Source organism: Lepidochelys kempii, chromosome 2 (genome assembly GCF_965140285.1).
Source record: "Lepidochelys kempii isolate rLepKem1 chromosome 2, rLepKem1.hap1, whole genome shotgun sequence".
NCBI lineage: Eukaryota > Metazoa > Chordata > Testudines > Cheloniidae > Lepidochelys > Lepidochelys kempii.
Genome location: NC_136381.1, coordinates 85,244,546 through 85,271,711, shown reverse-complemented (window position 1 = coordinate 85,271,711; position 27,166 = coordinate 85,244,546). Strand labels below are relative to the sequence as shown.

The following is a 27,166-nucleotide window of genomic DNA, read 5'->3' as shown; positions in this document are numbered from 1 at the left end:
TGAGCAATAACAGATTAACGATACTTTTTTTAATTCATAGTCTCTGCAGTTTTTCCCATTGTTCTTATGAAGGTTACAAAGTAGGTATTCATCAAATCCTAAACAAACTATTTTTCAGCTGAAAGCTTTATATAACCACTAATCCAAATCTTTGATCCTCTGCAACAACTGCCTTCTGTGGTGGCAGTGGTAATACTGTATATTTGTCAGTGATTTACAAAAGTGCCTTTGCTCATTATTAAATGAGCTGGAGCAATGGAATTCATACGTATTTCCAGCATCTTAGGTCATTATCAACTCAGTCTCTAATTTTGAGAGAAAACTTATCTTAATATCATGTGGAATACACCATGTTATTTTTTTTTCAGAATAGATCTCACAGCAGCATGATTTGTCACATCAAAATCTATAGAACTAACATATTTTCAGCATTTTATTTAAGCATGATCTGTGCTCACCTTTTCACACACTTTTATCTCCTATAACATCTCAACTATTGTGAATCCACAAATTCTGCAGTTTCCCTTGCTGTAGTAATGGCAGCTCTGTGAGAATCAAAAAGGTAAGTGCTGATGGTAATTAAATCCTTTGGAGTTTAGTGTGTAGCCCTTATTCATGTGAGGAGTGCAGTGGATGCAGGATTGACCCCAGAAGTCTTATGTATGAAAAAGTAACAGTGTACTTTGATAGCTTTAAAATTTGAGAAATTTCTTTTTCTAAAAGTAAGAACACTATAAAACATTCAGCAAGAAACACAAAACCATGCAACGTTTGCCCAGTTTGGGTTTTTTTGTTATAAATCTGAAGCTGAGCTCAACTTATCTCCAAAAGATTCATGACCTTGACAAACATTTTGAATTAACCTAGGCTGACTTCTGTTTTAAATCCTGCAGAACTTGCAGTTTCTAATAGATTGCTAAGAAATCAACTGAAAAGTGACACTCAAGGGGCACAAATCCCCTTTAGATCAAAACTGAAGAGAAAGGATTGTGCGGACCTTTGTGAACTGAAATTACTAAATTCTGTATGGCTCAGGTAACAGGACAAATTTTAACGCATTTATCAACATTGATGTAGGTCACTTTTGCACTGGAATAGTAAGATCTTGACTAATTTCTAAGAAAGGTTGAAGATTTTGAATTTATACATCCAAAGCAAAACCTGTCTATGTTTATGCAGTAACTGACTTCAACTGCAACACTTACATAAGTAAGGCAAGCAGGATTTGTCTCGTAAGTCTGATCCACCAAAGCATTTAAGTATGTGCTTATCTTTAAGCACAGGTAGTCCTGTGGTTTCAATAGAACAACTAACAAGCTTAAAGTTTAAGCAGATGCATAAATGCTTTGGATGAAGGCTTAAGGAATTAAAAAAATCAACTGGAACTTTGTTTACACAGAATTTCTATATCTTAAACAAAGTAAAAGTGCTCCTTACTTTTTATTTTCAAAATGAAAGCAGGGAAAGTAGCCTCATTGTTTAATATGCCATAATTAACCTTCTGAAATTTAAATATAAATGTTGCCAATGAATTTGATACTTTCACTTAATATGATATGAAGCAAATTGAAAGCTGATAATTAGATCATTCCATTTTGGGCCCAGAACTTACACTGTAATTATAAAGCACAATTGATTAAACCTGCTCCAAGTTACACTTTTGCATCATCAGTGAAATCAATAGGATTTCAGAGGTGTAGCTCAGAGCATAGTTTGGCCATTTCTTATTGGAGTAGTAGATTAACTAATCTTTCTTGCAAGTATAGTTTTAATACAGTTTCATTTTTCTTGCAGAATTTTGTTTTCTCTCCAAAAATCTGTCCCCATCATTCCTCCATATATTTGACACAGCTACAGGGGAATATTCCCATTATGAATGGTGTAATGGAGAGCATTAATTAGATACACGGATCATCTACTAAATAATGGGCCAAATTCTGTGCCTCTTCATTTCAACAGGCATTATGTATATGTATAGCTGGATGAAGAATTTAGACTGATACCTATTTCTAAATATATTGATTATAGGGGTTCTATCGCTGTTGTTTAAAAGAGAATTTCTGATGCATCTGCATTTCTTGCTTGTGCATTCTTTGTTCTTTCTTTGGTACAGGTGATTGTGACTCCTGTGATGGCACAGATTGGCATGGTTATGCATGATGCTGATGTGCAGGGACCTAATCTAAATACAATAACTATAGCTAAAAGGAAAAAAGCAACTGTCACAAGTAATTGTCACAATGAAGGGGAGAAAGAAGGTAAGAACTCCTTCATTAAAATGGGTGCAGCTCCAAGAAGAAAAATAAGTCTGACATTATGCTCTTAGAAGTCCATGCAGATCATTACTTCCTAGATATGAGTTCTTAAGCCACATATACATATAATGGGCAAGATTTTCAAAAGTGACAAGTGTTTAACATGCCTAACTTGAGATGCTTGGTTTTCAGAGGGCTGGGTGCTCCAGACTTTCGGAAAATCAGGCCCCTTTTGGTGTCTGAAGTTGAGCACCCCAAATCACTAGTCACTTTAGAAAATCTTGGCCAATGTTCTTATGTGAGTAAATGTTTGCCAGTTCTGTCCCTTAGTATACAAACTCTTTAGGCATGGACCTGTTTACTTACATGTCTGTAAAGGCACTAGCTCACTGTAGGCTCTCTATATAAAATTACAACATGAGTTCTAGTGCAGAACCTCCTTAAATAGGTGTGGGAAGAGGGAAAGGAAGAGAAAAAAGGTCATAAACAAAGCTAAAATAAATCAACACGCTACATGCCTTTGTGTTATGTCAAGCAGAGTAAATAGGTGAGAATCTGTATTACTTCTCCTAAATCAGATTTTGTTAAGCCACATGTAGAAGAGATTATTGCTACAGAAGAGACACCTGATCCAAATGAAACCCTGATTGTGGAAGAGGGAGATGATCGAGAAGGTAGCTGGCAAGCTGCAAAGGAGAGTGATGTGAAATCTACAGTACCAGAAATAATTCTTCATCCCACAGGAAGCTTGATTAGACAGGGAAAGAAATCAGTGGAAACAAACACCTGAATAAAACTATGATGTTACTGTATGTGTGTAATGATTTTATTACGAAAAAGATATTGATCTTGTGTTGAACTTTCATAGGATTTAGCATCTCCATAATATATTTACAGAAAGACTTCCTAATTCTGCTTATTACCCTTGTAACGGCTTCACAACACACAATGGGTTGTTGGTTTTTTTCGTTACATTCACATCTTAATGTCATTGATTAAATACATTGCAGTTGCTTCTAAATATTCTTTAAAATGTATCTGGCTAGCCAGTGAGTCAGGCTTTGATAAGGTGATTCTATGCACTGGAACAATCACAGGTGTGATTAGAAGACCTTATGATATATCCTGTCAAGAAGCATCATATTTACTACTCTGAAAAAGGGGCTGAAAAAAAGCATTGATATTGTACAGAGCTATGTAGAAGGGTTAGACCAATTCATACTAATCATTATGCTTTACAGCATTACAATATTCATACATAAGTCAGTGATTCAAGTTTGTGCTAAGGAGTTCCATATCTCTGGCCACTTAGATACCTTTGCATAAAAATGGCAGAAGTTGAAAAGTGGATGCCTAGAAGCAAGGTGAAAAGAACAATAATGAGTTCAAAATGTCTTTTGTTGATTTACAACACAAACTTAAACTTTTTTTTACTTTTTTTTTTGGTGGTTACTGGTATTTGGATAACTCATAGCTTTGAATTTTGTACATTTCTAGGGAATTTTTTAAATTGATTTTAAGACTCTCAAGGCCAAATTCTGCTTGCTTTACCCAGGCGAGAAGTGGTTTTCTTTGATAGTTCAGAGGATTATTATCCAATTAAAAGAATTAGGCTCATAACATATTTCCAGGGTATAAGCTCTATGACAAATTTTGGAACATTGAAAAACATAAACACTGGCCATTTTTAATGAACTTGTACAGAAATATATTCAAGAAAGAAAAGTTTAGAATTTTTAAATCATTTGCTGATACTTTGATGCTTCTTATTGAACATGGATCCAATGGCCCCATGCAGCTCCCATTAAAAACAATGGAAAGACTCCCAGTGATTTAAATGGTAGTTAAATTGGGCCTTGTTTGGAGGCAATTTGAGTAAGTTTTCACTCTGGCAATGCTAACAACTTTCCTGTAAACAAGGTGGATGTCACCAGACAAACCAGAACTTGAACAATTTAGGATGACCCATACAGAATGGTTCATTCTGAGAGACAGCAAGTTGCCAGCAGATGCTAAATAACACATAGCAAAATATGGATTAAGCAAGAAATTCAGAAAACAAAACAACCCCTAAGAATGAATACATCTCAGACTGAACTATTGCTAAGACTGTTCCCATCAGCTACAGTTACTGTTTGACACATAGGGCCTGGTTCACTACTGTATTACTTCTGTTTTACATCATTGTAACTCCATTCAAATCAATAGAAACCTGGAGTAGCACACGGGCAAATCAGGCTGACAAGTCATATATGCTAGTGTAGCACTGGTTTGATACAAAAACACTGAAGCGAGTGATTCTACACTATGAGATTTTTTTAAATGGCAACTCAAATGATACAAATGTTGTTAGCCATGTATTGGCTTTTGACTGCAGCAGAAACATGGTAACTAGTCCAGAGGAGAAATAATGACTTTTGTATCAAATCACTGAGTGAGAGAGCAGCAACTAGAGGAACTCTGCCCTTTAAAAATGTCACTGCTGTGCAAATATTGTCATTTGCTGCTTGTTTTGTATGCTTCTTAACTGTTTACTGTTGTGATTATTTGAAACTTGCATAATCTTATCAATCGTTCTTTAAAGCTGTTCAGGGCAGGGAATCTGTCTTTGCCTGCATCAAAGAACCATGAATATCTACGGTGATAAATATAACAATGAGGCAGGTTTTTGCCATTCAGTGCCTGATCCAGCTCTTATTCAAGTCGGTAGGGGCCTTTCCATTGACTTGAATGTTCTTTCAAGGCCTGATTTAATGGCCATTCTCAAGTAGCGGAAGGCTCAAATTTAGGCTATGGATATCTATGACAGAATTCTGTATTAACTTCAATTGAAGCAGGATTGGGCCTGTAAGTTTCAGTTTAAAACAAAATAGCTTGTTGCTGTTTTTATCAAAGCGCACGGTGAATAGAAAACGAGGATTTTTTTTTTTGCTTTGTCACTGAAAATACATCAGGATTTCTGTTTTGTTTTGTTTTTAATTCCTCTACAAAGCTTAGAACACAGACACAACAGTATTCTGTTAGGGTATACTTACTAACCGGTATAGTGTCATTATTAGAGGTGAGTGAAATGCAAAAGGTAAACATACAGCAAAAATGGTGATAATTAAATAAAATCTTTAAAATTATCATTTTAATTACTAACTTGGTGTCATTCACATAGGCAAGAAAGTGCTTTTAAAAATAAATTCTCTTTTTATCTTGTCTCTGTAAAACTGATTGCATGACCCTAAACTACTTACAATACAACTCAAATAAAAGAACTGTTGAGTGTACTCAATTTACGATGGTATTGAATAGATATTTTTCTTGTGTTTTGAATCTTTAATGTGAGAGCTCATTATATGCTCCATTATCCATGACAAAGCAGGGAATTTTGTTCTTTTCTCCTCAGTCCATTATATGATGACAGAATGTGAATTATTTCTATATCCTGCAGTCAGACAGGTACAGACATTTGTGACTAGGGTTGCCACCTTTCTAATTGCTGGTAACCAGACCCCCGAAGCTCCACCCCCTGCCCCACCCTTTCCCCTAAGGACTCACCCCCTTTTTTGCCTCTTTCCCTGAGGTCCCACTCCTGTCACTTGCTCCTCTCCCCCTTCCCTCGCTGGATTGTCTCCACCACCCTCTGCCCCCCCACCCCCACCCAGCCTCCCTCTGCTCTGGGGATGTCACAGGAGCTGCTGCAGCCTGCAGGTAGGAGTCAGCCCTGGCTGAGCAGGTACGAGTTGGCACCTGGCACCTACCCTCACCTCATAGTAACCGGACTTTTGGTATCAGTACATCTGACAGGACACAGCCAGATCCCCTTTTTTATCAGACTTTTCAGTCGAAACTGGACACCTGGCAACCCTAAATGGCACCCAGACACAGAAGCCAAAAACCAAATTGGGTAAAACCTGGATGGGTGGCAACCCTATTTGTGACTGTATTTTGAAAACACATCCTGATCATTATATGCTTTTGGATGCCTTTTATCATCTAAATATCTCTTTCCTGCACACATTGTTCTTCATATTCTAGTTTACAATCCTATCATAAACTCATCTCCTGATGGTCTAACAACTGGATTCAACAACATAGGCACGGAATAGTTCAGATACAAAAAGTGAGAATGTTGGACATCTGTGGTATACGATCACCTCCCAAAACTTTAAAGTGTACATTTTAAAGATCAGAAGAGAGGAGGCATGAAGAATTTCTCTTTTCTATGGTCCAGTCAGGAGGGTCTGGTCCTTGCTTATATGCATACAAATAAGTATTTATATTTCGGGTGTTATTGTGGGAAGCCCAGACTGTAGAACTGGGTTTTGCATTTCACTCCAGTGACGACTCTGTGCTTTTTGGTTTTCCTGATGTCTTGTGGGAATGAGTTCCAGATTTGTTGACCAGTCATTGAGAAAGCTCTGGCTATGGACTCTGACTGGTAAAACCTAATTTCATAATACAAAAGAGCCCATTTTTTGTGTCAGCCAGCTGCAAATTGAGGAACAGTACTTAAACTAATTAGCATAAATCAGAGTTTCACCCTGAATCCCTGAACAACAGCTATAAACTAAATACACAAATGATACTCCATTTAAGCTACATTTCTATTTATTTAGAATGGCTGGGAAAAAAATCTCCACACAGCTTTCCCTATGGTGGAGAACTGAGGCAAAGTGATGTTTACGACTGTAGAAAGGAGCAAAGAGCAAAAGAAAACATAAAGAGGAAAATGTTCATGAAGAAACTGGTTCTTTTCAGGTTCTTACACAGCTGAGAAGAATTAAGAGAACAAGGAATGTGGGAGGCTGTTGGGAATAGAGATACATAAAGGAGTGGAAGAGAGACATCAACAGAAATACTTCCTTAGGGTGACTTTTTCCTTTGGTTTAATTATGTCTGTCTTGTCCCCTTTACTCATTCTTCCTCTTGTACCTTTCACATGCCATTCTTTTCCCTCTAGTCCCTCTTCTCCCTTCTTTATCCTCTTTCCTTCTTCCTTTCCCCCATCTCCTATCTTCTCCACTGATTCCCCAGTATGTCTCTACTCACACAATTACTCCACTTGAGTGAAATTTATTTTAAAATCTCCATCTTTAAAGGTTTTTGTATTCAAAATCATCTTACAAAATCTATTCATAGCTAGATTATAGATATGAATAAAAGCAGAGTGGGGTAGAACCAGCACAAGATTAAGATGAGAAAGGGGAAAGTGACAAGGGAGTGGAAAGTTTCAGCCTTTTTCCTGTTGTAAGCATACCAGTGTTTGAAAATCCTGAGTGTGAGGATCCTATTAAGACTTATGGTTTTCTCATTACTTCAAATGTTTTATTGGGGAAAATGCTGGGTGATGAATTCAAGAAGAATGTTGACTCTCCTCTTACCAGGCAATCTGGAACACTGCTCCCTTCTCTCTCTGTTCCATTGTGGACAAATATTTAAATAAGTCACTAGGCCAGTGAGAATCACTCTATGGCCCAGTGTTAGGGTACCCACCTGAGAGACAGAGTACCCTGGGTCTCTAGTCCAACTGCTCCAGCCATTCTTTCATTATTTATTCACAATGCAACAACTTCAACAGGACAGACTGAGGGAGCCCCTTATCAGCATATGCTATAACCTCCCCCATCCAAATCCTTTCTTACCCTCTAGCAGAGGTAGGGGGAATTGAACCTGGGTTTCCAAGAGTCCAGGTATGTGCACTAACCACTGGACCAACAGTTAAAGTAGGTACTCTCAACCCCTTTTTTTGTGTTGTGTGAGGCAGGTTCCTAACTTATTCCCTCATGAAACATCTCTAGGAGCCTATGCTGTCTGACTAGAGATAGCAGGTTCCCATTCGTAGATTGCTAAACAGAACTAGATGCTTCCCTGCAGCCTGGATTTAGGCATTTATAGCTGACAGAGGGATGGGATTAGCACACATCCCTGTTGTCAGCATCTCACAACTGCTATCTTAGGTGGCTTCTTGCCTAGCGTACTGGCTTTTGTAGATGGCTGTCTGAGACCTATCTCTTCCCATCCATTGTATAGGGAGCCTAGGCACCAAAGTCAGCTTTGTGGATCACATTTTCCTGTGATTATTTAGGCAACATGATGCTCAGTCTTGCAATGCCTAAGTCCCTTCACAGATCCCACCTAGTGTTTTGAAATGGATTTCCCTATGATCAGGAACCTCTTTTCTGGAGCTGTTTGATAGCGTGCCAGGAAAAGGTTAATGAGTGGCTGTGGACTCAATCAGCCCCACTCTGCTACACCTACCGTAGGGCTCAGGCTTGTTGGGAAGGGACATAAGGGAGAGGTGTGGATCACAGCTCAGCGAGGGACTGACTGGGAAGAAGAGCAGACCTTCAGCTCTCACTCTGTGGGAGAGGCCTAGCTGGGGCGGGAAACAGCAGAAAAGAAGACTGCCTGCCAGAGCCTCCCTCAGCCCTGGTCTACACTAGGACTTTAGGTCGAATTTAGCAGCATTAAATCGATGTAAACCTGCACCCGTCCATACGATGAAGCCCTTTATTTCGACTTAAAGGGCTCTTAAAATCTATTTCCTTACTCCACCCCTGACAAGTGGATTAGTGCTTAAATCGACGTTGCCGGCTCGAATTTGGTGTACTGTGGACACAAATCGACGGTATTGGCCTCCGGGAGCTATCCCAGAGTGCTCCATTGTGACCGCTCTGGACAGCACTCTCAACTCAGATGCACTGGCCAGGTAGACAGGAAAAGAACCGCAAACTTTTTAATCTCATTTCCTGGTTAGCCAGCGTGGCAAGCTGCAGGTGACCATGCAGAGCTCATCAGCAGTGGTGACCATGATGGAGTCCCAGAATTGCAAAAGAGCTCCAGCATGGACTGAACGGGAGGTACAGGATCTGATCGCTGTATGGGGAGAGGAATCCGTGCTATCAGAACTCCGTTCCAGTTTTCGAAATGCCAAAACCTTTGTCAAAATCTCCCAGGGCATGAAGGACAGAGGCTATAACAGGACCCGAAGCAGTGCCGCGTGAAACTTAAGGAGCTGAGGCAAGCCTACCAGAAAACCAGAGAGGCGAATGGCCCCTCCGGGTCAGAGCCCCAAACATGCCGCTTCTATGATGAGCTGCATGCCATTTTAGGGGGTTCAGCCACCACTACCCCAGCCATGTTGTTTGACTCCTTCAATGGAGATGGAGGTAATATGGAAGCAGGTTTTGGGGACAAAGAAGATGATGATGATGATGTGGTTGTAGATAGCTCACAGCAAGCAAGTGGAGAAACCGGTTTTCCCGACAGCCAGGAACTGTTTCTCACCCTGGACCTGGAGCCAGTACCCCCCGAACCCACCCAAGGCTGCCTCCTGGACCCAGCAGGTGGAGAAGGGACCTCCGGTGAGTGTACCTTTTAAAATACTATACATGGTTTAAAAGCAAGCATGTGAAAGGATTACTTTGCCCTGGCATTCGCGGCTGTCCTGGATGTACTCCCAAAGCCTTTGCAAAAGGTTTCTGGGGAGGGCAGCCTTATTGCTTCCTTCATGGTAGGACACTTTACCACTCCAGGCCAGTAACACGTACTCGGGAATCATTGTACAACAAAGCATTGCAATGTATGTTTGCTGGCGTTCAAACAACATCCGTTCTTTATCTCTCTGTGTTATCCTCAGGAGAGTGAGATATCATTCATGGTCACCTGGTTGAAACAGGGTGCTTTTCTTCAGGGGACACTCAGAGGAGCCCATTCCTGCTGGGCTGTTTGCCTGTGGCTAAACAGAAATGTTCCCCGCTGTTAGCCACAGGGAGGGGGGAAGGTTGAGGGGGTAGCCACGCGGTGGGGGGAGGCAAAATGCGACCTTGTAACGAAAGCACATGTGCTATGTATGTAATGTTAACAGCAAGGTTTACCCTGAAAGAGTGTAGCCACTGTTTTATAAAATGTGTCTTTTTAAATACCGCTGTCCCTTTTTTTTTCTCCACCAGCTGCATGTGTTTCAATGATCACAGGATCTTCTCCTTCCCAGAGGCTAGTGAAGCTTAGAAAGAAAAAAAAACACACTCGAGATGAAATGTTCTCCGAGCTCATGCTGTCCTCCCACACTGACAGAGCACAGACGAATGCGTGGAGGCAAATAATGTCAGAGTTCAGGAAAGCACAAAATGACCAGGAGGAGAGGTGGCGGGCTGAAGACAGGGCTGAAGTTCAAATGTGGCGGCAGCGTGATGAGAGGAGGCAGGATTCAATGCTGAGGCTGCTGGAGGACCAAACCAGTATGCTCCAGTGTATGGTTGAGCTGCAGCAAAGGCAGCTGGAGCACAGACTGCCACTACAGCCCCTGTGTAACCAACCGCCCTCCTCCCCAAGTTCCATAGCCTCCACACCCAGATGCCCAAGAACGCGGTGGGGGGGCCACCGGCCAACCAGCCACTCCGCCACAGAGGATTGCCCAAAAAAAAGAAGGCTAGCATTCAATAAATTTTAAAGTTGTAAACTTTTAAAGTGCTGTGTGGCATTTTCCTTCCCTCCTCCACCACCCCTCCTGGGCTACCTTGGTAGTCATCCCCCTATTTGTGTGATGAATGAATAAAGAATGCATGAATGTGAAGCAACAATGACTTTATTGCCTCTGCAAGCGGTGATTGAAGGGAGGAGGAGAGGGTGGTTAGCTTACAGGGAAGTAGAGTGAACCAAGGGCGGGGGGTTTCATCAAGGAGAAACAAACAGAACTTTCACACCGTAGCCTGGCCAGTCATGAAACTGGTTTTCAAAGCTTCTCTGATGCGTACCGCGCCCTCCTGTGCTCTTCTAACCGCCCTGGTGTCTGGCTGCACGTAACCAGCAGCCAGGCGATTTGCCTCAACCTCCCACCCCGCCATAAACGTCTCCCCCTTACTCTCACAGATATTGTGGAGCACACAGCAAGCAGTAATAACAGTGGGAATATTGGTTTCGCTGAGGTCAAAGCGAGTCAGTAAACTGCGCCAGCGCGCCTTTAAACGTCCAAATGCACATTCTACCACCATTCTGCACTTGCTCAGCCTGTAGTTGAACAGCTCCTGACTACTGTCCAGGCTGCCTGTGTACGGCTTCATGAGCCATGGCATTAAGGGGTAGGCTGGGTCCCCAAGGATACATATAAGCATTTCAACATCCCCAACAGTTATTTTCTGGTCTGGGAATAAAGTCCCTTCCTGCAGCTTTTGAAACAGACCAGAGTTCCTGAAGATGCAAGCGTCATGTACCTTTCCCAGCCATCCCACGTTGATGTTGGTGAAACGTCCCTTGTGATCCACCAGAGCTTGCAGCACTATCGAAAAGTACCCCTTGCGGTTTATGTACTCGGCGGCTTGGTGCTCCAGTGCCAAGATAGGGATATGGGTTCTGTCTATGGCCCCACCACAGTTAGGGAATCCCATTGCAGCAAAGCCATCCACTATGACCTGCACATTTCCCAGAGTCACTACCCTTGATATCAGCAGATCTTTGATTGCGTGAGCTACTTGCATCACAGCAGCCCCAACAGTAGATTTGCCCACTCCAAATTGATTCCCAACTGACCAGTAGAGGTCTGGCATTGCAAGCTTCCACAGGGCTATCGCCACTCGCTTCTCAACTGTGAGGGCTGCTCTCATCTTGGTATTCATGCGCCTCAGGGCAGGGGAAAGCAAGTCACAAAGTTCCATGAAAGTGCCCTTACGCATGCGAAAGTTTCGCAGCCACTGGGAATCGTCCCAGACCTGCAACACTATGCGGTCCCACCAGTCTGTGCTTGTTTCCCGAGCCCAGAATCGGCGTTCCACAGCATGAACCTGCCCCATTAACACCATGATGCATGCATTGGCAGGGCCCATGCTTTCAGAGAAATCTGTGTCCATGTCCTGATCACTCACGTGACCGCGCTGACGTCGCCTCCTCGCCCGGTATTGCTTTGCCAGGTTCTGGTGCTGCATATACTGCTGGATAATGCGTGTGGTGTTTAATGTGCTCCTAATTGGCAAAGTGAGCTGAGCGGCCTCCATGCGTGCCTTGGTATGGCGTCCGCACAGAAAAAAGGCGTGGAACGATTGTCTGCCGTTGCTCTGACGGAGGGAGGAGCGACTGATGACACAGCTTACAGGGTTGGCTTCAGGGAGCTAAAATCAACAAAGGGGGTGGCTTTACATCAAGGAGTATTTCAGGCAGGACTTCACGGAGGGTTCCAATAAGAAATGGTGCACCTAAGTTATTGTTCTTATTGGAACAAGGAGGTTAGCCTGGCCACTGATTGATACATGGCTAGATTTACCTCGCTGCACCTTCTCTGTGAGTGACTGCAGTGTGACCGAGAGGAATGAGTCCCCTAGACGGGGGAGGAGGCAAATGAGTACAAAACAAATCTGGTCTATTTCTTGTTTTGATCCACTCCATCTATCTTTTACATCTTTGGCTGGCAGCAGACGGTGTAGAAGGACTGCATGCCATCCACATCTCATGGCTGCTCAGCAGAAGATGGTGCAGTAGGACTGCTAGCCATCCTCATCTCTTGCCTGCCCGGCAGAAGATGATGCAATAGGACTGCTAGCAATCCGTATCGCCTGCCTGCTCACCATAAGACAGTTCAATAGGACTGACTGCAGGACTAAAGAGAATGACCTGGTCAAGTCACTCCAAATTTAGTCCCTGCGCCCATGTCTGCCCAGGCGCTCCCAGCCGACGTGGCCAGGAGCACCACGGACATGATGAGGATGGCTACCAGTCGTACTGTACCATCTGCTGCCAGAAGGCAATGGGTTGCTGCTACTGTGTAGCAATGCCGTACCGCGTCTGCCAGCACCCAGGAGACATACGGTGATGGTTACCTGAGCAGGCTCCATGCTTGCCGTGGTATGGCGTCTGCACAGGTAACTCAGGAAAAAAGGCGCGAAACTCAGGAAAAAAGCCCTTGCTTTCACGGAGGGAGGGAGGGAAGGGGGGCCTGACGATATGTACCCAGAACCACCTGCGACAATGTTTTAGCCCCATCAGACATTGGGATCTCAACCCAGAATTCCAATGGGCAGCGGAGACTGCGGGAACTGTGGGATAGCTATCCACAGTGCAACGCTCCGGAAGTCGACTCTAGCCTCGGTACTGTGGAAGCACTCAGCCGAGTTAATGCACTTAATGCACTTAGAGCATTTTCTGTGGGGACACACACACTCGAATATATAAAACCGATTTCTAAAAAAATGACTTCTATAAATTCGACCTTATTCCGTAGTGTAGACATACCCTCAGAGAAGATAGATCTGATGTGGGACTTTTGTCTGTTTGATTTGCTACTGATGACTTGCCTGAAGAGGGCAACAGCCAAATAAAAACCTTTTGTTTCTTTAGGCCTGACTGAAGTTTTGGTAGTGGTTTGTTCAGAATGCGGGAGTGATCTGTGTCACAGGCTGAAATAGAAGGACTGAATTATCAGTTAAAGTGACACAGCACCTGCTGGTAAAGATTTTTCTGCCATCTGAGCAGTCAGCCAGTTGCTGGATTTGGTTCGATATTATAATAGGCTCTAGCTTAAGATTTCATTTTGAGAACATAAAGAAGAAGGGTTTATTTTCTGGAGCGGGGAAGAGGCAGTTAAACCTTTCTGGTGCCAGAAAGGAGATTCCTCTTAACTGGAAAAGCTCCTTCTGTTGTGTGCAGCAAAGATAATATCATGGATCGAGGAAAAAAAATATTTTTATGGGGACAAACACTAACATGCTTATCTTGCCCTTATCCAAAGTTGAATTAAGACATCAAATAAGGAACATAACAAAGAGTAATGGAGGGGAAACCTGACTTAATTTAGGATGAATGTATTTAACATCTTTAAATCTTAGTTCCCAGATACCGTATGTTCAGGAAAGATATTATTAAAATATAGCTGTGTCATAGTTGTCCTGACATTCTATTCAAATGGGTGGTTCTTTAGAAAACTGCAGCAGCTGAAACGGGCATATTTATGCAGCAGTGAACGAATGAACATTAACCCTACTGACTTGAGTGAGAATTGCAAGTATGTATCTGGGGGGCAGACTCTGACCCATAAAGTTTTCAAACACTGACTCAATTGCTGATGTGAAAAAGCAACATTATCAAGAAGAATTGAAATTTGACCTATAACTTTAAAATGTATATATATTTGCATAGCCTATGCAATTCTGTGTATGTTTTCTAAATAAATACTTAAAAGAATTCTGCAATCAAAACCCAGTGTGTGTGCATGATGAAGGGAACAGATTTCAGTTCTGTGTCCAAATGTTTTTTTAATAACAATGAGAAACACACAATTCACAAATAATTAAAATATGTTGACATATATTTCTAGGCCATATGTTGAAAGAGATGCAGAGGTCAAACCACATTCCCTTAGCTGTCTGAGACACCTGCATGTACAAAAGATATACAAGAAGCCTAAGGCTGAGATTCAGAGAGCATGTGCCTCCCCACCATAGCAAGGCTTTCCCTACTCATAGATCACTGTGCTATCTTATCATTTTCTAGCAATGACTGCTGTCTTGTGTTGAATATTATGCAAAATACCCAATTTTGTGATGTCACACAAATGTGAAAACACAGGTAATATCAAAATAGCCCTCCACCTTAATGGAATGAAATCCATTCTTTACAATAATCTGATCATTTGTTGGTTTAAAAAATCTACATTAACATAAAGAGGCAGCATGGTCTAGTTTATAGAACATTGGACTGGGACTCAGGAGACCTGGGCTGTATTTCCACTTCTGTCACTGACCTACCGTGTCAACTTGGGTAAGTCATTTCACCTCTCTCTGCCTGTTTCCCCTTTCCCCTGTCTTGTCTAAACTGAAAGCTATTTGGGGCTTATTATGTGTATGTACAGTGCCTAGCAAAATGGGGCTCCAGTCTCAGTTGGGGCCTGTGGGCACTACCATAATACAAATAACTAACCAGTTTTACTGAACTCTAAACCCGTAGTGTGAAACATCCAGCTCACTTGAGGTTGCTTGACAAGTTCAGATTCTATAGAATCTAAGTTTTCATTGAAAAAATTCAAGCCCCTCATGGCTGCAAAGATAACTTTCACAGTATGAAACAAGTGTACACAGTCTGAATGAACAGCTCTGAGAAGTGTGGACTCTACCATTCCCTACTTTTCATCTCATTGGGTGTTAATAAAGCATAACAAAAGATGTCTCTAAAAATGTAAGCATTAAAACATTTTATTGCCTGTAACAGATAGGGATGAGGAAATGGGTGGAAGTGAAATCTATGACACAGAAAAAGTGTGTCACACAGGAGTGTCGGTAAGAAAATGAACTTTATTTGCTGGACCCAGTACTGTCAACTGAGTCAAGGTTGCAGAAGATACAAGATAGTGGGGTCAGTATCCTCTGATTCCAGTGGCTACTTTTACAAATAGGAAGGGGAATTAGGGGCTGCTGCAGGCAGGGAAATACCAGGTGGAGAAAGGAGGTGGAGGGGAGATAAGAGAAAGAAAGAGGAAAAGGGGGATGGAGAAGAATGAGAAACTACGGGCAGAAATAGTGGTGGTGCTGAAGGAGAGCATATTTTTCCAGAATGACCAGGAAGGCAGCAAGGCCCATCACTAATGATATAACTAAAAGTTTAAATAATTACACAAAGGCCACAGCTGGCAGCCTACCCATTGCCCTTGCGCAAACTCCCCACCACCTGTGAGAGAACTAATGTGGGAGCTACGTTCCTGCTAAAATCAAATACAACCCCCTACAATAACTGTTACTACAAGCACAGAGGAGGGAGCGTCGTTACCCGTCTCTCTGTCCGTCCGCGCCCCGCCCACTCCCCCTGAGCGTTGGTTTGCAGAAGTACGGCAATGGACAGAGACACCTTTTTTGTCCAGAGAGAGGACCTGCAGCAGTCCTGGTAATGCAACGGCAGACACCCACCTTTGCAGCAGTAATGCATTGCCATGATGGACATACTTCTGCAGAGTATCGAACACCCCCCCCCCCCGGGATAAGCAGCGATGCACTGGGAGACACACACGTTGACAGCCGTAATGCATGGAGACAGACATCACTTTGCAGCGGCAGCGGCTCGCCCACAGCCCATGGAGACAGAGGGCAGCGGTTCCGCAGGGCGGCCCTGGGACACGCGCACACTCACGTTTACAGCCCCTCCCCCCGGCTGCTGTCGCTAATTGGCCCGCGTTCCTGCCGCCCGCACGTCGCAGAGGCGGCGAAGCTCCGTTCCGGGCGGGGGGGCGGACGGGCGCGCGCGCGCGCGCGCCCCAGTGGAGAGCAGCAGAGCAGATACGCCAGGGAGCGGGGTCACGTGGGGCGAGGCGGCGGCGGCTCTGCTGAGTGGAACTGGCTGGGCTCGGGGACCTGGAATCCCCCTTCCCCCGCTTCAGTGCGCGCGCGCGTGCGCGTGCCTGCTTCACGGGCTCCCGGGGCAACCGCCGCTCCGCTCCGCTCCGCTCGGCCCCCACCGCTGCTCCTCGGCGCCGCCCGCGCCCCGCCGCGGCAGGAGGTAAGCGGAGGCACGGGCTTTGCCGGGAGGTTTGCTCCGGTGCCCGGCTGGGGGGGGGGTCCTCCCGCCCGCAACCCCCAACTGGCCCGGGGAGGGGCTGGAGGCGGCCGAAGGTCCCACCCCCGCGGTGCCCCGGCCGCTGCGGGGACAGGACCGGCTGCCACCTCATCGGGGTGGTGCCGCCGCCCCGGGCGAGCCCAGGGGGCTGCCGGCCTGAGCGCTGCCGTGGCGAGGGTCGGAGCCGCCCGGGCTCCCAGTCGGCCTCGGCGGGCGAGCCGGCCCGGGCTGCCGTACGGGCGCGAGGGGAGCGTGGCGGGGTCGGGGGCGGGTCTGTCTGGGCGAGACCCCCCGGGAAACTGAGGCCGGTCGAGATAAAGCTGCTGGCGTGTGATAGGGGCCCCGCACCCCGACGCTGCGGGGGAAGGACCTGGCGCCTGGCACGGCTCCGCGTGGAGCCCGCTGGGATCCTGGCCTAAACATGCCAGATAGCGGAACGTTAATTGGAAGAAATGCTTACCGAAAACACCTGCCAGCCCCTGCCCTTGGTACCTGTGCGCCTCTTAGGCGGAAGTTGTTGAACTTGTTTAGCTGCGGGGCATTTTTGCCTTGGGTTTCCTAGTGATGTCTGTTGTGTAGCAGAGGACGAAGTTATGAATCACTTGGCCCGCACTGGCTGAGTCTGCGTTTTGAGTGGCTGCTAGTGACCTGCTTTCTCTGGGTTGTTTTATGTAGACTTCTGCAGTTTTCGTCTTAAGCAACCTTGGAATACCCTTTGAGAGCTTTCATGCCTCTGAGCAGGGCTGGGTGACAGGGTGTTTGAAACCCGTGCACTTGGTACATCAGGACACGATGGTAAAAATGCCCACATCTTGTCTATGCATCAGTTCCATAATGGCTAATGAAGCTACGGCTTCCATAATGGCTAATGAAGCTACACGGGAGGTGATGTGTACATCTGATGATTTCTAAGTATTACACACTCTTATAGGATTTAGTAGTCAGGGCTGGTCTTAGGTGGTGTTTTGTCAATCACGGCAGAAAATGTTGCAGTCCTCCCCAAACATCAGTATTCCTGTTCCTCCCTCCCCCACACTGAAAAAAAGCCTGATTTAGCAGAACCCTGAGATATTAACTAGGCACTGCTGTAAGTAGCCATGCCCCATGGTGTTGTGTGTTGCCAAGTTGGGATTCTTTCTGGGGAGAAGGAGGATTGCATTAAGTAGTTTCTTAACAATATGATGATGCATGCAGTGTCTTTTTGAGTGTTAACTAGTTAGTGTTTGTGAAATGCATCGAATGTGAAAAGTGGTGTATCCATAGTTGCTTGTGATGGTTTTTTCCTAATGAGTAGAGGGACTGTTCTGTCTCTCATTGGTCTCTGTAACCCTTGCATCTCAGATAAAGATCCATTACACTTCTCAAAGATCCTCCAACAAAACCAGGGAAGACCAGATTTGATAAACCTGATTTTGAAGGTAAAAATAAGTAGTGTAAAAAAAATCCTTAATGTTTTTACTGCTTTATACACCATAAAGGAGCAAAAAGAGCATAAACCCAATCAAAAATAAAGCCCCATGTAGGTCACCTTTAAATGATGTCTGAAGCTTTTCAAGGGCTGTGTAAAGGTGGGGCAGTTTTAACGTGCATTTAAAGAGGCTTTCTTTAGTTCTTGCCATTAATCCAAAGGTTCTTGAACTGTGGTCTGTGGAGCACTTGCTTGTGGTTGATGGAGATGAGATCGGTTGCAGTGTTGCTGCTCCTTGTTTCTAACTTCTGAATAGCATGAAGACAGATGAAAATATTTGTCTGATGCTACTTTTCCATGAAAACAATTTTTGTAATTGCTACAGGTATGTTCTGTGATTGTACTGATCACCTTCCTTCCTATCTACTGATGTGAATAGGAGAGGAGGTGATCCATGAACACTCTGCTATGGTGTGGGTAACATTCTAAAAAGAATTTTAGAACCCCCTAAGCAAAACAAAGGAAAAGAGATGTCTATAAATGAACATCGTTACTGAGGCTGTCAGGCTGCTGCTTGAATTAATGACTACATCATCAATGCATCTTCTTGGGTTTTACTTTCAGAATACAGCAAAAATAAACCTAAAAGGAGTGGTAAGCAGCAGTAACAATTAATATAATTTTTATCTGCTAGTATCTGAGTGCTTTGTTTTAAATATATCAACATTTAAGTTTGATTCATCTGAAGAAGTGGTGTTTTACCCGTGAAAGCTTATGCCCAAATAAATCTGTTAGTCTTTAAGGTGCCACCACGCTCCTTGTTGTTCTTTGTTTTGTGAACTTTGCACCACATTTTTGAATATGGAACATTTGATTGTATGTCTACTTGTGTACACAACCCTCCCTTTTTTACATGCAAATCTTGTAATGCCTGTATATAGCAGGCATTTGTCTGCCACAGTATTCAAAACAGCCTGTTTGTTTGTGTAACGGTGGGCATGCACACTTTTGCTCATCTCTGAAATTTTGGCCTTGTGGTTTAAGAAATCTCCATTTAAAATGGGCAACTATAACACTTAAAATGTGGATTATTTTTTAAAAAGTGGGTGTGACGGGTTCCCCCTGGGGTGCCACCTGGAACTGGGGTACCACTGAGCCACCAGCCTGGGCTCCCTTTACACTGTACTGCAGTGACCAGCCTGCCAAGCCCTTTGCCATGCTCCAGCACACATACAGGTAGGGACACACCCATCTGCAGTACATACAAACTGCTGAGATTAGCTCTGAATGGGGAAGCTACAGCTAAGGAACTGCCCAGCTGCTCAAGTGCATCCCTCCCTCGCCTCCCCAGAATTATACTGTCTTGCACTGCACAGAGATCTGTATGGCATAAGCTCATGAAATTTGTGGAGAGGATATATACAACAGCTTTTTGCCCCAAGGTGTAACTCCCACACACTGGTTTGTGATAAAGCAGAAGCAAATTTATTAACTACAAAAGATAGATTTTTAAGTGATTATAAGGGATAGCAAACAGATCAAAGCAGGTTACCTAGCAAATAAACAAAAATGCAATCTAAGCTTAACATACTAAAGAGATTAGATATGAGTAGCAAATTCTCACCCTAAATAATGATGTAAGCAGGCTTCAGAGATTCTTAAGGGGCCAGCTGCCCTTGCTTGCAGCTTAAAAACCCCCAGATATTCCTTTCACAGGCTAGAAATCGCTCTAGCCTGGGCCCAGCACTTGGTCCCAGTTCAGTCCTTGTTTCTCAGGTGTTGCCAAGAGTCTCCTTTCGATGGGGAGTCAGCAAAGAACTGTGATGATGTCATTCCCCTGCCTTAAATAGCTTTTGCATATGGTGGGAACCCTTTGTCTCCAAGCTTGGTTCCCACGCCTTTCAGTGGAAAACCACTGGTATTCTAAGATAGAGTCCAGTAACAATCACATGGGCAAGTCACATGCCCATGAATGCTTCGCTTAGTCACAGCAGAGGCCATTACCCATACTTTAGTTGGAAAGTGTACAAGAAAGCCCATTAGATGTAGCCATGGTCCACTGTGAGTTAAGTGTCCCCCGATGGACCATCCAACTTGAATGGGCCCTTCCCAGCCAGTCATTTTTAGGGTATATTTACACTGGCAAGTTTTTGCGCCAAAAGTTATACCGCTTTTATTAAAGCGTGTTTATTAAAAGCACAGTTGCATGTCCACACTCTCTTCCGCTGGTGCCATAGTGTGTCCACACTTGCAGCGCTTCCATTGCCAGTGAGAGCAGTGCACTGTGGGTAGCCATCCCACATTGCAGCTCTCCCCGTTCTACCTCCTCCTTCTACTGGTAGGTCTTGTGGGAAGGCAGAGGGGATTGCGGCACATCATGGTTCTGGGCTCAGTGCCCCGTGATGCACTGCTTTCCGTCCCATCATTCAGTGTGATTCAGTCTTCAGTTAACAGCATTTTTCAGTGTCCCTTAGTGCTTTCCCCGCCACATCTATCTGCAGAAGTGGACCCCACACTACTCTCCACTGCTCTGCTAGCTCTCACTAGCACATCGCAAGCGGCAGTTGAGTTTTTCTTGAACTTACAAAGGCAACAGCAGTCACAGTTGCCTGATATGGTGTCCAGCATGCACAGCAGCAATATTAGATTGCTTTTGGCATTCACAGAGGAGCTGAATGCAGTGGAACGTCGCTTTTTGGAAACTAGCACAGAGTGGTGGGATCACATAGTTATGCAAGTCTGGGGTGACGAGCAGTGGCTGCAGAACTTTCGGATACGAAAGCCACCTTCATGGAACTGTGTATGATCTCGCCCCAGCCCTGCGGCACAAGGACTCCCGAATGAGAGCTGTTCTCTTGGTGGAGAAGCATGTGGCGATCGCAGTGTGGAAGCTACCGGTCGGTCACGAACCAGTTTGGAGTGGGGAAGTCAACCACTGGTACTGTGTTAACGCAAGTGTGCAAGGCCATTAATTTGCATTCTGCTGCGAAAGACCGTGACTCTTGGCAACATGCGTGACATTGTGGTTGGCTTTGCCAACATGGGTTTCCCTAACTGCAATCGGGTGATAGATGGAACATACATTCCAATTCTTGCACTGGACCACCTTGTGACTAAGTACATCAATTGGAAGGGGTACTTTTCTATGGTTTTGCAGGCGCTTGTGGATCACTATGGGCAATTCACTGACATTAACATGGGGTGGTCTGGAAAAGTGCACGATGCACGTATCTTTAGGAACACTGGTCTGTACAGAAAGCTGCAAGCAGACACTTTCTTTCCATAGGGGAAGTAGAAATGCCCATATTGATCTTGAGAAACCCGGCATACCCATTAATGCCATGGCTCATGAAGCCATACATGGGAAACCTAGATAGCAGTAAGGAGTGGTTCAACAACAGGCTGAGTAGGTGCAGAATGATCGTTGAATGTGCGTTTGACTGCTTAAAGGCGCGCTGTCGATGCCTATATGGTAGGCTAGATCTGCGTGAGGAAAATATTCCAATGGTTATAGCCGCGTGTTGTACGCTGCATAATATTTGTGAAGGGAAGGGCAAACAGTTTTCTCAGGGGTGGACTGCTGATGCAGAATGCCTGGCTGCTGATTTTGAGCAGCCAGATACCGGGGCAGTTAGAGGGGCGCAGCGTGGGACGGTAAGAATCAGGGATGCCTTGAGACAACAGTTCCAACAAGAAAACCAGCAATGGCTGTTGCTATGCTTGGGACTGTAATGATTACTTAAATCTGGTAGCCTATGAAGCAACTACGATTATTAAGGCCTAGGATTCAATGTAAGGGACCAATAAAGTGCTGATTTGCATGGTGCTATGAGGTATCATCCCTTGCGGGAAAATAAAGAAGGAGAATGTATTAATAAAAACGCTGCTTTTATTGACAGACAAACCACACAGGCGCACACAGCCATCCACACAGTTGCGGGGGAGGGGGGGAAGGATTGGGAGGGGGGTGATTTTCATAGTTGAGTATAGGTCAAGCTTTCATTGAACAGCTGTCTACAGGGGTGGAGTGTAGAGGAAAGCACGAAGTGTCAGAAGGTGGAAAGAAATGTGCAGGGGAGAGTCTGGAGAAGGGATGGCCAACCTGTGGCTCTGGAGCCGCATGTGGCTCTTCAGAGGTTAATATGCAGCTCCTTGCATAGGTGCTGACTCCGAGGCTGGAGCTGCAATGCTAACTTTCCAATGTGCTGTGGGGTGCTCACTGCTCAACCCCCTGCTCTGCCCCAGGTCCTGCCACTACTCCATCCCTTCTCCCAAGGCCCCTACCCCTTCGCCTGAGCATGCCATGCCCTTGCTCCTCCCCCCTCCCCATCAGAGCCTCCTGTGCGCTGCAGAACAGCTGATCGTGGCGGACAGAAGGTGTGGGTAGGGAGGAAGAGGCCCTGATTGGCGGGGCTGCTGGTTGGTGGGAGGCACTGGGGGCTAGAAGGGGGTAGTGGATGGGGGACTGCTGACATTACTGTGGCTCTTTGGCAATGTTTATTGGTAAATTCTGGCTCCTTCTCAGGCTCAGTTTGTCCACCCCTGTTCTGGAGCATGTCGGTTAGACGCTCCAAAGCTTTAATCAGCCTCTCTGTGGCATCCCTCTTGTAAGAATCCTTCTCTTCTCTTTCTGCTTTTCACTTTCACTCCACTTCTTGCTTTCAGTGTTTTCAGCTTCTGACTGCTGCAGCACGATCTGGAACATATCTTCCTTGGTCCTTCTTGGTTGGTTTCTTATCTTGCGCAGACACTCTGCTGTTGTAGGGCGGTTGTTTCTCAAGGTGAAATCTGGAAACACATGGTTCACAGTAAACAGAAGAGCTATTGTCAGCTACACACAGAGCATTGAAACAACAGTAACATTAACACGATGCTGGTAACATACCTGTCACTTTCTCGGTGGCCCTAGGCAAGTACACATGAGGCAGAAGACCCCAAGTATGGTGAGTGAAACCCAGGGCAGGGACATTTTTTTTTATTGCACTGAAGCAATCTGAAAAGGTTGCAGGTCACTTAAAGGGGGGCAACGCTCTAAACTGGACCACTGTTTCCAGAGGGGGTGGTTGGTATGGAAGATATTTCACTCCTGAGGGAAGCAAGGGTGCATTTACTACACGCTTGCGGCTTCCGCCCCAGTACCTATGTCGCTCGCCTGTGTGCAGCTTTGGTCCCTGCCCAAGTGATTGCAGAGTGGTGTGGGAAAGTCACTCTTTATGCGGGAAGGAACAAGGCAGCTCTGCCAAGGAACCTCCGGCAGAGGATTGCGGAGTACCTCAAGGAAAGTTTCCTAGAGATCTCTGTGGAGGATTCCCATAAAATCTCGGAGTGCATCAACTCTTTGTTCCACCATACTGACCCTAGAATATTACTTGAAATTGCATACTCACCAAAGGTTCCTTCACTGGCACCATGCTTGGCCACAGTGCTGCTCTGCAACTGGATGCACTACTCCAGGGTTACAAACAGCTCCTGGCTCTTCGGCTCGCCTGTCTCCTATTCTCTTCCTCCTTTTCCTTGTCCAAGACCACCTCCTTAGTGTTGCCTGTACTAGCTTGGGTTTCCGATTCCTCAGAGGTTTCCACACTGCTCTTGGGGGTTGTGAGAATCCATGCAGATCCTCGTGAGAGAGGCATGTCTGCAGTGCTGTACCAGCACGACTGTTCGCCTCCCTTACCTTCTGGTATGCCTGCTGCAGGTCCTTGATTTTCACACTGCACTGCTGCGTGTCCCTGATGTAGCCCTTCTCCCCCATGACCTGCGTGATCTGCTTGTAGACATCTGCGTTTCTGTGACTGGATCAGAGATGTGCCTATGCAGCCCCTTCTCCCCACAGCCCAAGAAGATCCACTACCTCCTATGTGCTCCAGGCTGGACCGTGTTTGGAGTGTGGAGCTGCCATGGTCAGCTGTGGAGGCGAGCTCTCCATGCCATGCAAACAGGAAATGGAAATTCAAAGGTTCCCGGTCCTTTGACGGGGAGGGACGGTTTCCTATGTACCTGACTTCTGTGAAGCAGAGCTGAAAACGTTTACCAGAGCATTGTGAGACACCTCCTGGAGGCCAGTTAGGTAGTTAGGCAGTATCTACTCTGCCTCTTTGTTGACCTAGCAACATCAAATTAAGCACTACGCCTCTCACGGAAATGGAGTAATTAAGTCGATGTAGTGGGTGAGTTATGTCAGTGAAAGAGGCCTGGTTGTGTAGACACATTCATTATTGGGTCAGTGTAAGGGCTCTTAACTACACTACCTAACTGCGTAATGTAGATCTGCCTAACACTCCTAACCCATTTGGCTGAGGAAGTGAGACTGAACTCAAAAGTTAAACTCAAATCTCCTGAATTAACATACAGAATATTGTAATTGGGCCATTCCATAGGTTAAAAATATTCTGAGTAATAACATTGAGGCCCCATTCTGTAAACAGCAAAATTCTGCATTGATGTACTCTGTACAGCTCCATTGGCTGAGAAGTCAGTGAAGTCTCAGGGTATATGCAAGTATGGAATCCTGATTTTGGGTTGGTGGCATGGTCACTGTGCTGTTTTTTTTGAGAAAATAATGGAAAGGAAGCAATGGAGGAGCATTCCTGCGAAGGAGGAAATGTTTCAGTATTGTGCATTGGAACTGAAATACAGGTTTATTTCATCTTGATGAAATATACAGCAAAGATGGAACTCTCTAGATCTTGTTAATCAAATGGAGGACAAATTGGAATTTGACTTGTGATATATACTGAAGTGGAGTTACTATCTTCAAGCAATTTTTATAAAACTTGATACTGTTATAATTTTTTTGTACTCTTGTTCTACTACCAATACATTATTCCTTTGATTTATTTCCTCTGATTCCCTGGATGAAAAGTCTGTGTGTTATCAGGGTCAGGGAACTCTGAGGCTGCATTGAATTACAATAATGTCAGGCATAGATGATCTATAAATGCACTGTATAGAAAACACTACCGCATGCTGGGGATTAACAGACTTATCCTTTTTACAAACAGTAGTTTTGTGACTGTCGATAGAAGTTCAATCAGCAATACCAATATTTTATACTGAGAAACAAATCTATTCTCCTCTTCCCTCCTCACCTTCCCAGAGCAAATTCTGGAATCTTGATTTTTTTTTTCTTAAATCCCATTCATAATACTGTTTTATATGCAAATTGAATGCATTAATAGATTCCTACTGTGATGCATGTGCTTAACTTAAATCAATGTTAAGGGACATTAAGTGCATCAAGGAGAAAGAGTGTGTGTGTGTGAGAGAGCAAGCGAGCAAAAGTGTAAAATCATTTAACATTGAAGTGTGAAAGTAGGTTAAGGAAAGTTTCCAGTTGTCATTTTGTGGCGATCAAATTGCATATTTTCACCTTTTTGGTAAAGACTTTATGGGACTCTGTTTGAATTCTGTATGCTTGTATCTGATAGTTATAATAATGGTATAATGTGTGAATACAATGCAATATATGTTTAAAGGTAAGCAAATGCTATTGATAGCCGGAATTAATTGTTGTATTGCAACAATATTGCAACAAATATTGTTGTATTGCAACAATATTTCATATTTCCAGTCTTGCAGTGTACATGGATGCTTTATTTTTTGTTTAAAATTAGGTGAGAAGGGGATGAAAATAAAGACCTAGATAATCGAAGTCGATCAGTGCAATATGAATCTCATCTGTTTTGTGGATAATCCCTTTTCCATAGGCACTGTAATAAAGGCTCTTCCCCTGGTGCTGCATGCTTCTGTCTCTACACCGAGTACAGTCACTAAATTGGGTTGTCGCGGTGCAGAGGGGTGTGTACTTTTTATACTTTGGTCATCCCAGGAAGAAATTGAAATGAGAGGAAATACAACACATTTTATGGCTCCCCTCTGTGATTGCTACAGAGAGACCCAGCCAGTTATGATGTGGCTCCAAGAGGAGCTGCGCTGCTGTGAAGAGAGAGGGATCATTAAGTGGGTGAAGTCTCTTAGGATGGGTCCATGAAAGTACAAGATTGGGAAGGTATTCAGCCACAAAAAAAAAAAGGTCACTTTTCCTTTCCATTAAAAGGAAAAGGCCAAAAAAACTAAGATCATTGTCTGCATAGGTATAACCTAAGATATGAATTTAAACAGATGCTGGTGGTATTATCTCTCTCCCACCTTGATGGGAGTAGGCACTTTTAAAAAATTCTCATATAAAATATTTTTTCAATTTAACATGTCTCTTGGAAAGGGTTTGAAGCTAAACCAAAGCTATGAGAATATCTTATACAAAAATGAGACCGTCCACAGGGATGGTCAAGTTACTTAAACCAAGCTTTTCAAGTTGGTCAGTAATTGTGTGTTCCTTGTTTTCTGGGTGCCTGACTTGGTACCCTGGGGTATTCTCAAATATCAGGCCCTAAGTGTCTCAAATCGGACACCTAAAACTAGTGGATACTTTTGAAATCATAGGACTGGAAGGGACCTCAAGAGGCAGGACTAAGAATTATCTAGACCATTCCTGACAGGTGTCTAACCTGTTCTTAAAAATCTCCAATGATGGAGATTCCACAGCCTCCCTAGGCAATTTATTCCAGTGCTTAACCACCCTGACAGTTAGGAAGTTTTTCCGAATGGCCAACCTAAACCTCCCTTCCTGCGATTTAAGTCCATTGCTTCTTGTCTTATCCTCAGAGGTTAAGAAGAACAATTTTTCTCCCGCCTCCTTGTATCAACCTTCTATGTACTTGAGAATAGTTACCATGTCCCCTCTCAGTCTTCTCTTTTCCAGACTAAACAAACCCAATTTTTTCAATCTTCCATCATAGTTCATGTTTTCTAGACCTTTAATCATTTTTGTTGCTCTTCTCTGGATTTTCTCCAATTTGTCTACTTCTTTCCTGAAATGTGGCACCCAGAAGTGGACACAATACTCCAGTTGAGGCCTAATTAGTGAAGAGTGGAGCAGAAAATTTATCTCTTTCTGCCTCAGTTCCCTATCTGTAAAATGGGGATA

General features: G+C 44.3%; 1 protein-coding gene and 1 long non-coding RNA gene across 19 annotated transcripts in view; one reads left to right on the top strand and one right to left on the bottom strand.

Moving 5' to 3' along the window:
• Positions 1-17,489, bottom strand: part of LOC140906809 (uncharacterized) — a 28,816-nt gene extending 11,327 nt beyond the window's left edge. Inside the window, exon 1 of one of the 2 annotated variants that reach the window (XR_012157254.2) lies at positions 17,233-17,489. This is a non-coding gene — a long non-coding RNA (uncharacterized LOC140906809). The remainder of the gene's footprint in view (positions 1-17,232) is intronic. The other variant, XR_012157255.2, reaches the window with a different exon arrangement.
• Positions 16,440-27,166, top strand: part of LPIN2 (lipin 2) — a 140,117-nt gene continuing 129,390 nt past the window's right edge. For 5 of the 17 annotated variants that reach the window (XM_078851558.1, XM_078851557.1, XM_078851551.1 and 2 more), the window contains exon 1: positions 16,459-16,715. The gene's annotated coding sequence lies outside the window, so the exon portion shown is untranslated. Of the gene's footprint in view, positions 16,716-27,166 lie in introns of all 17 variants that reach the window. The other 12 variants (XM_078851545.1, XM_078851544.1, XM_078851546.1 and 9 more) reach the window with 8 other exon arrangements.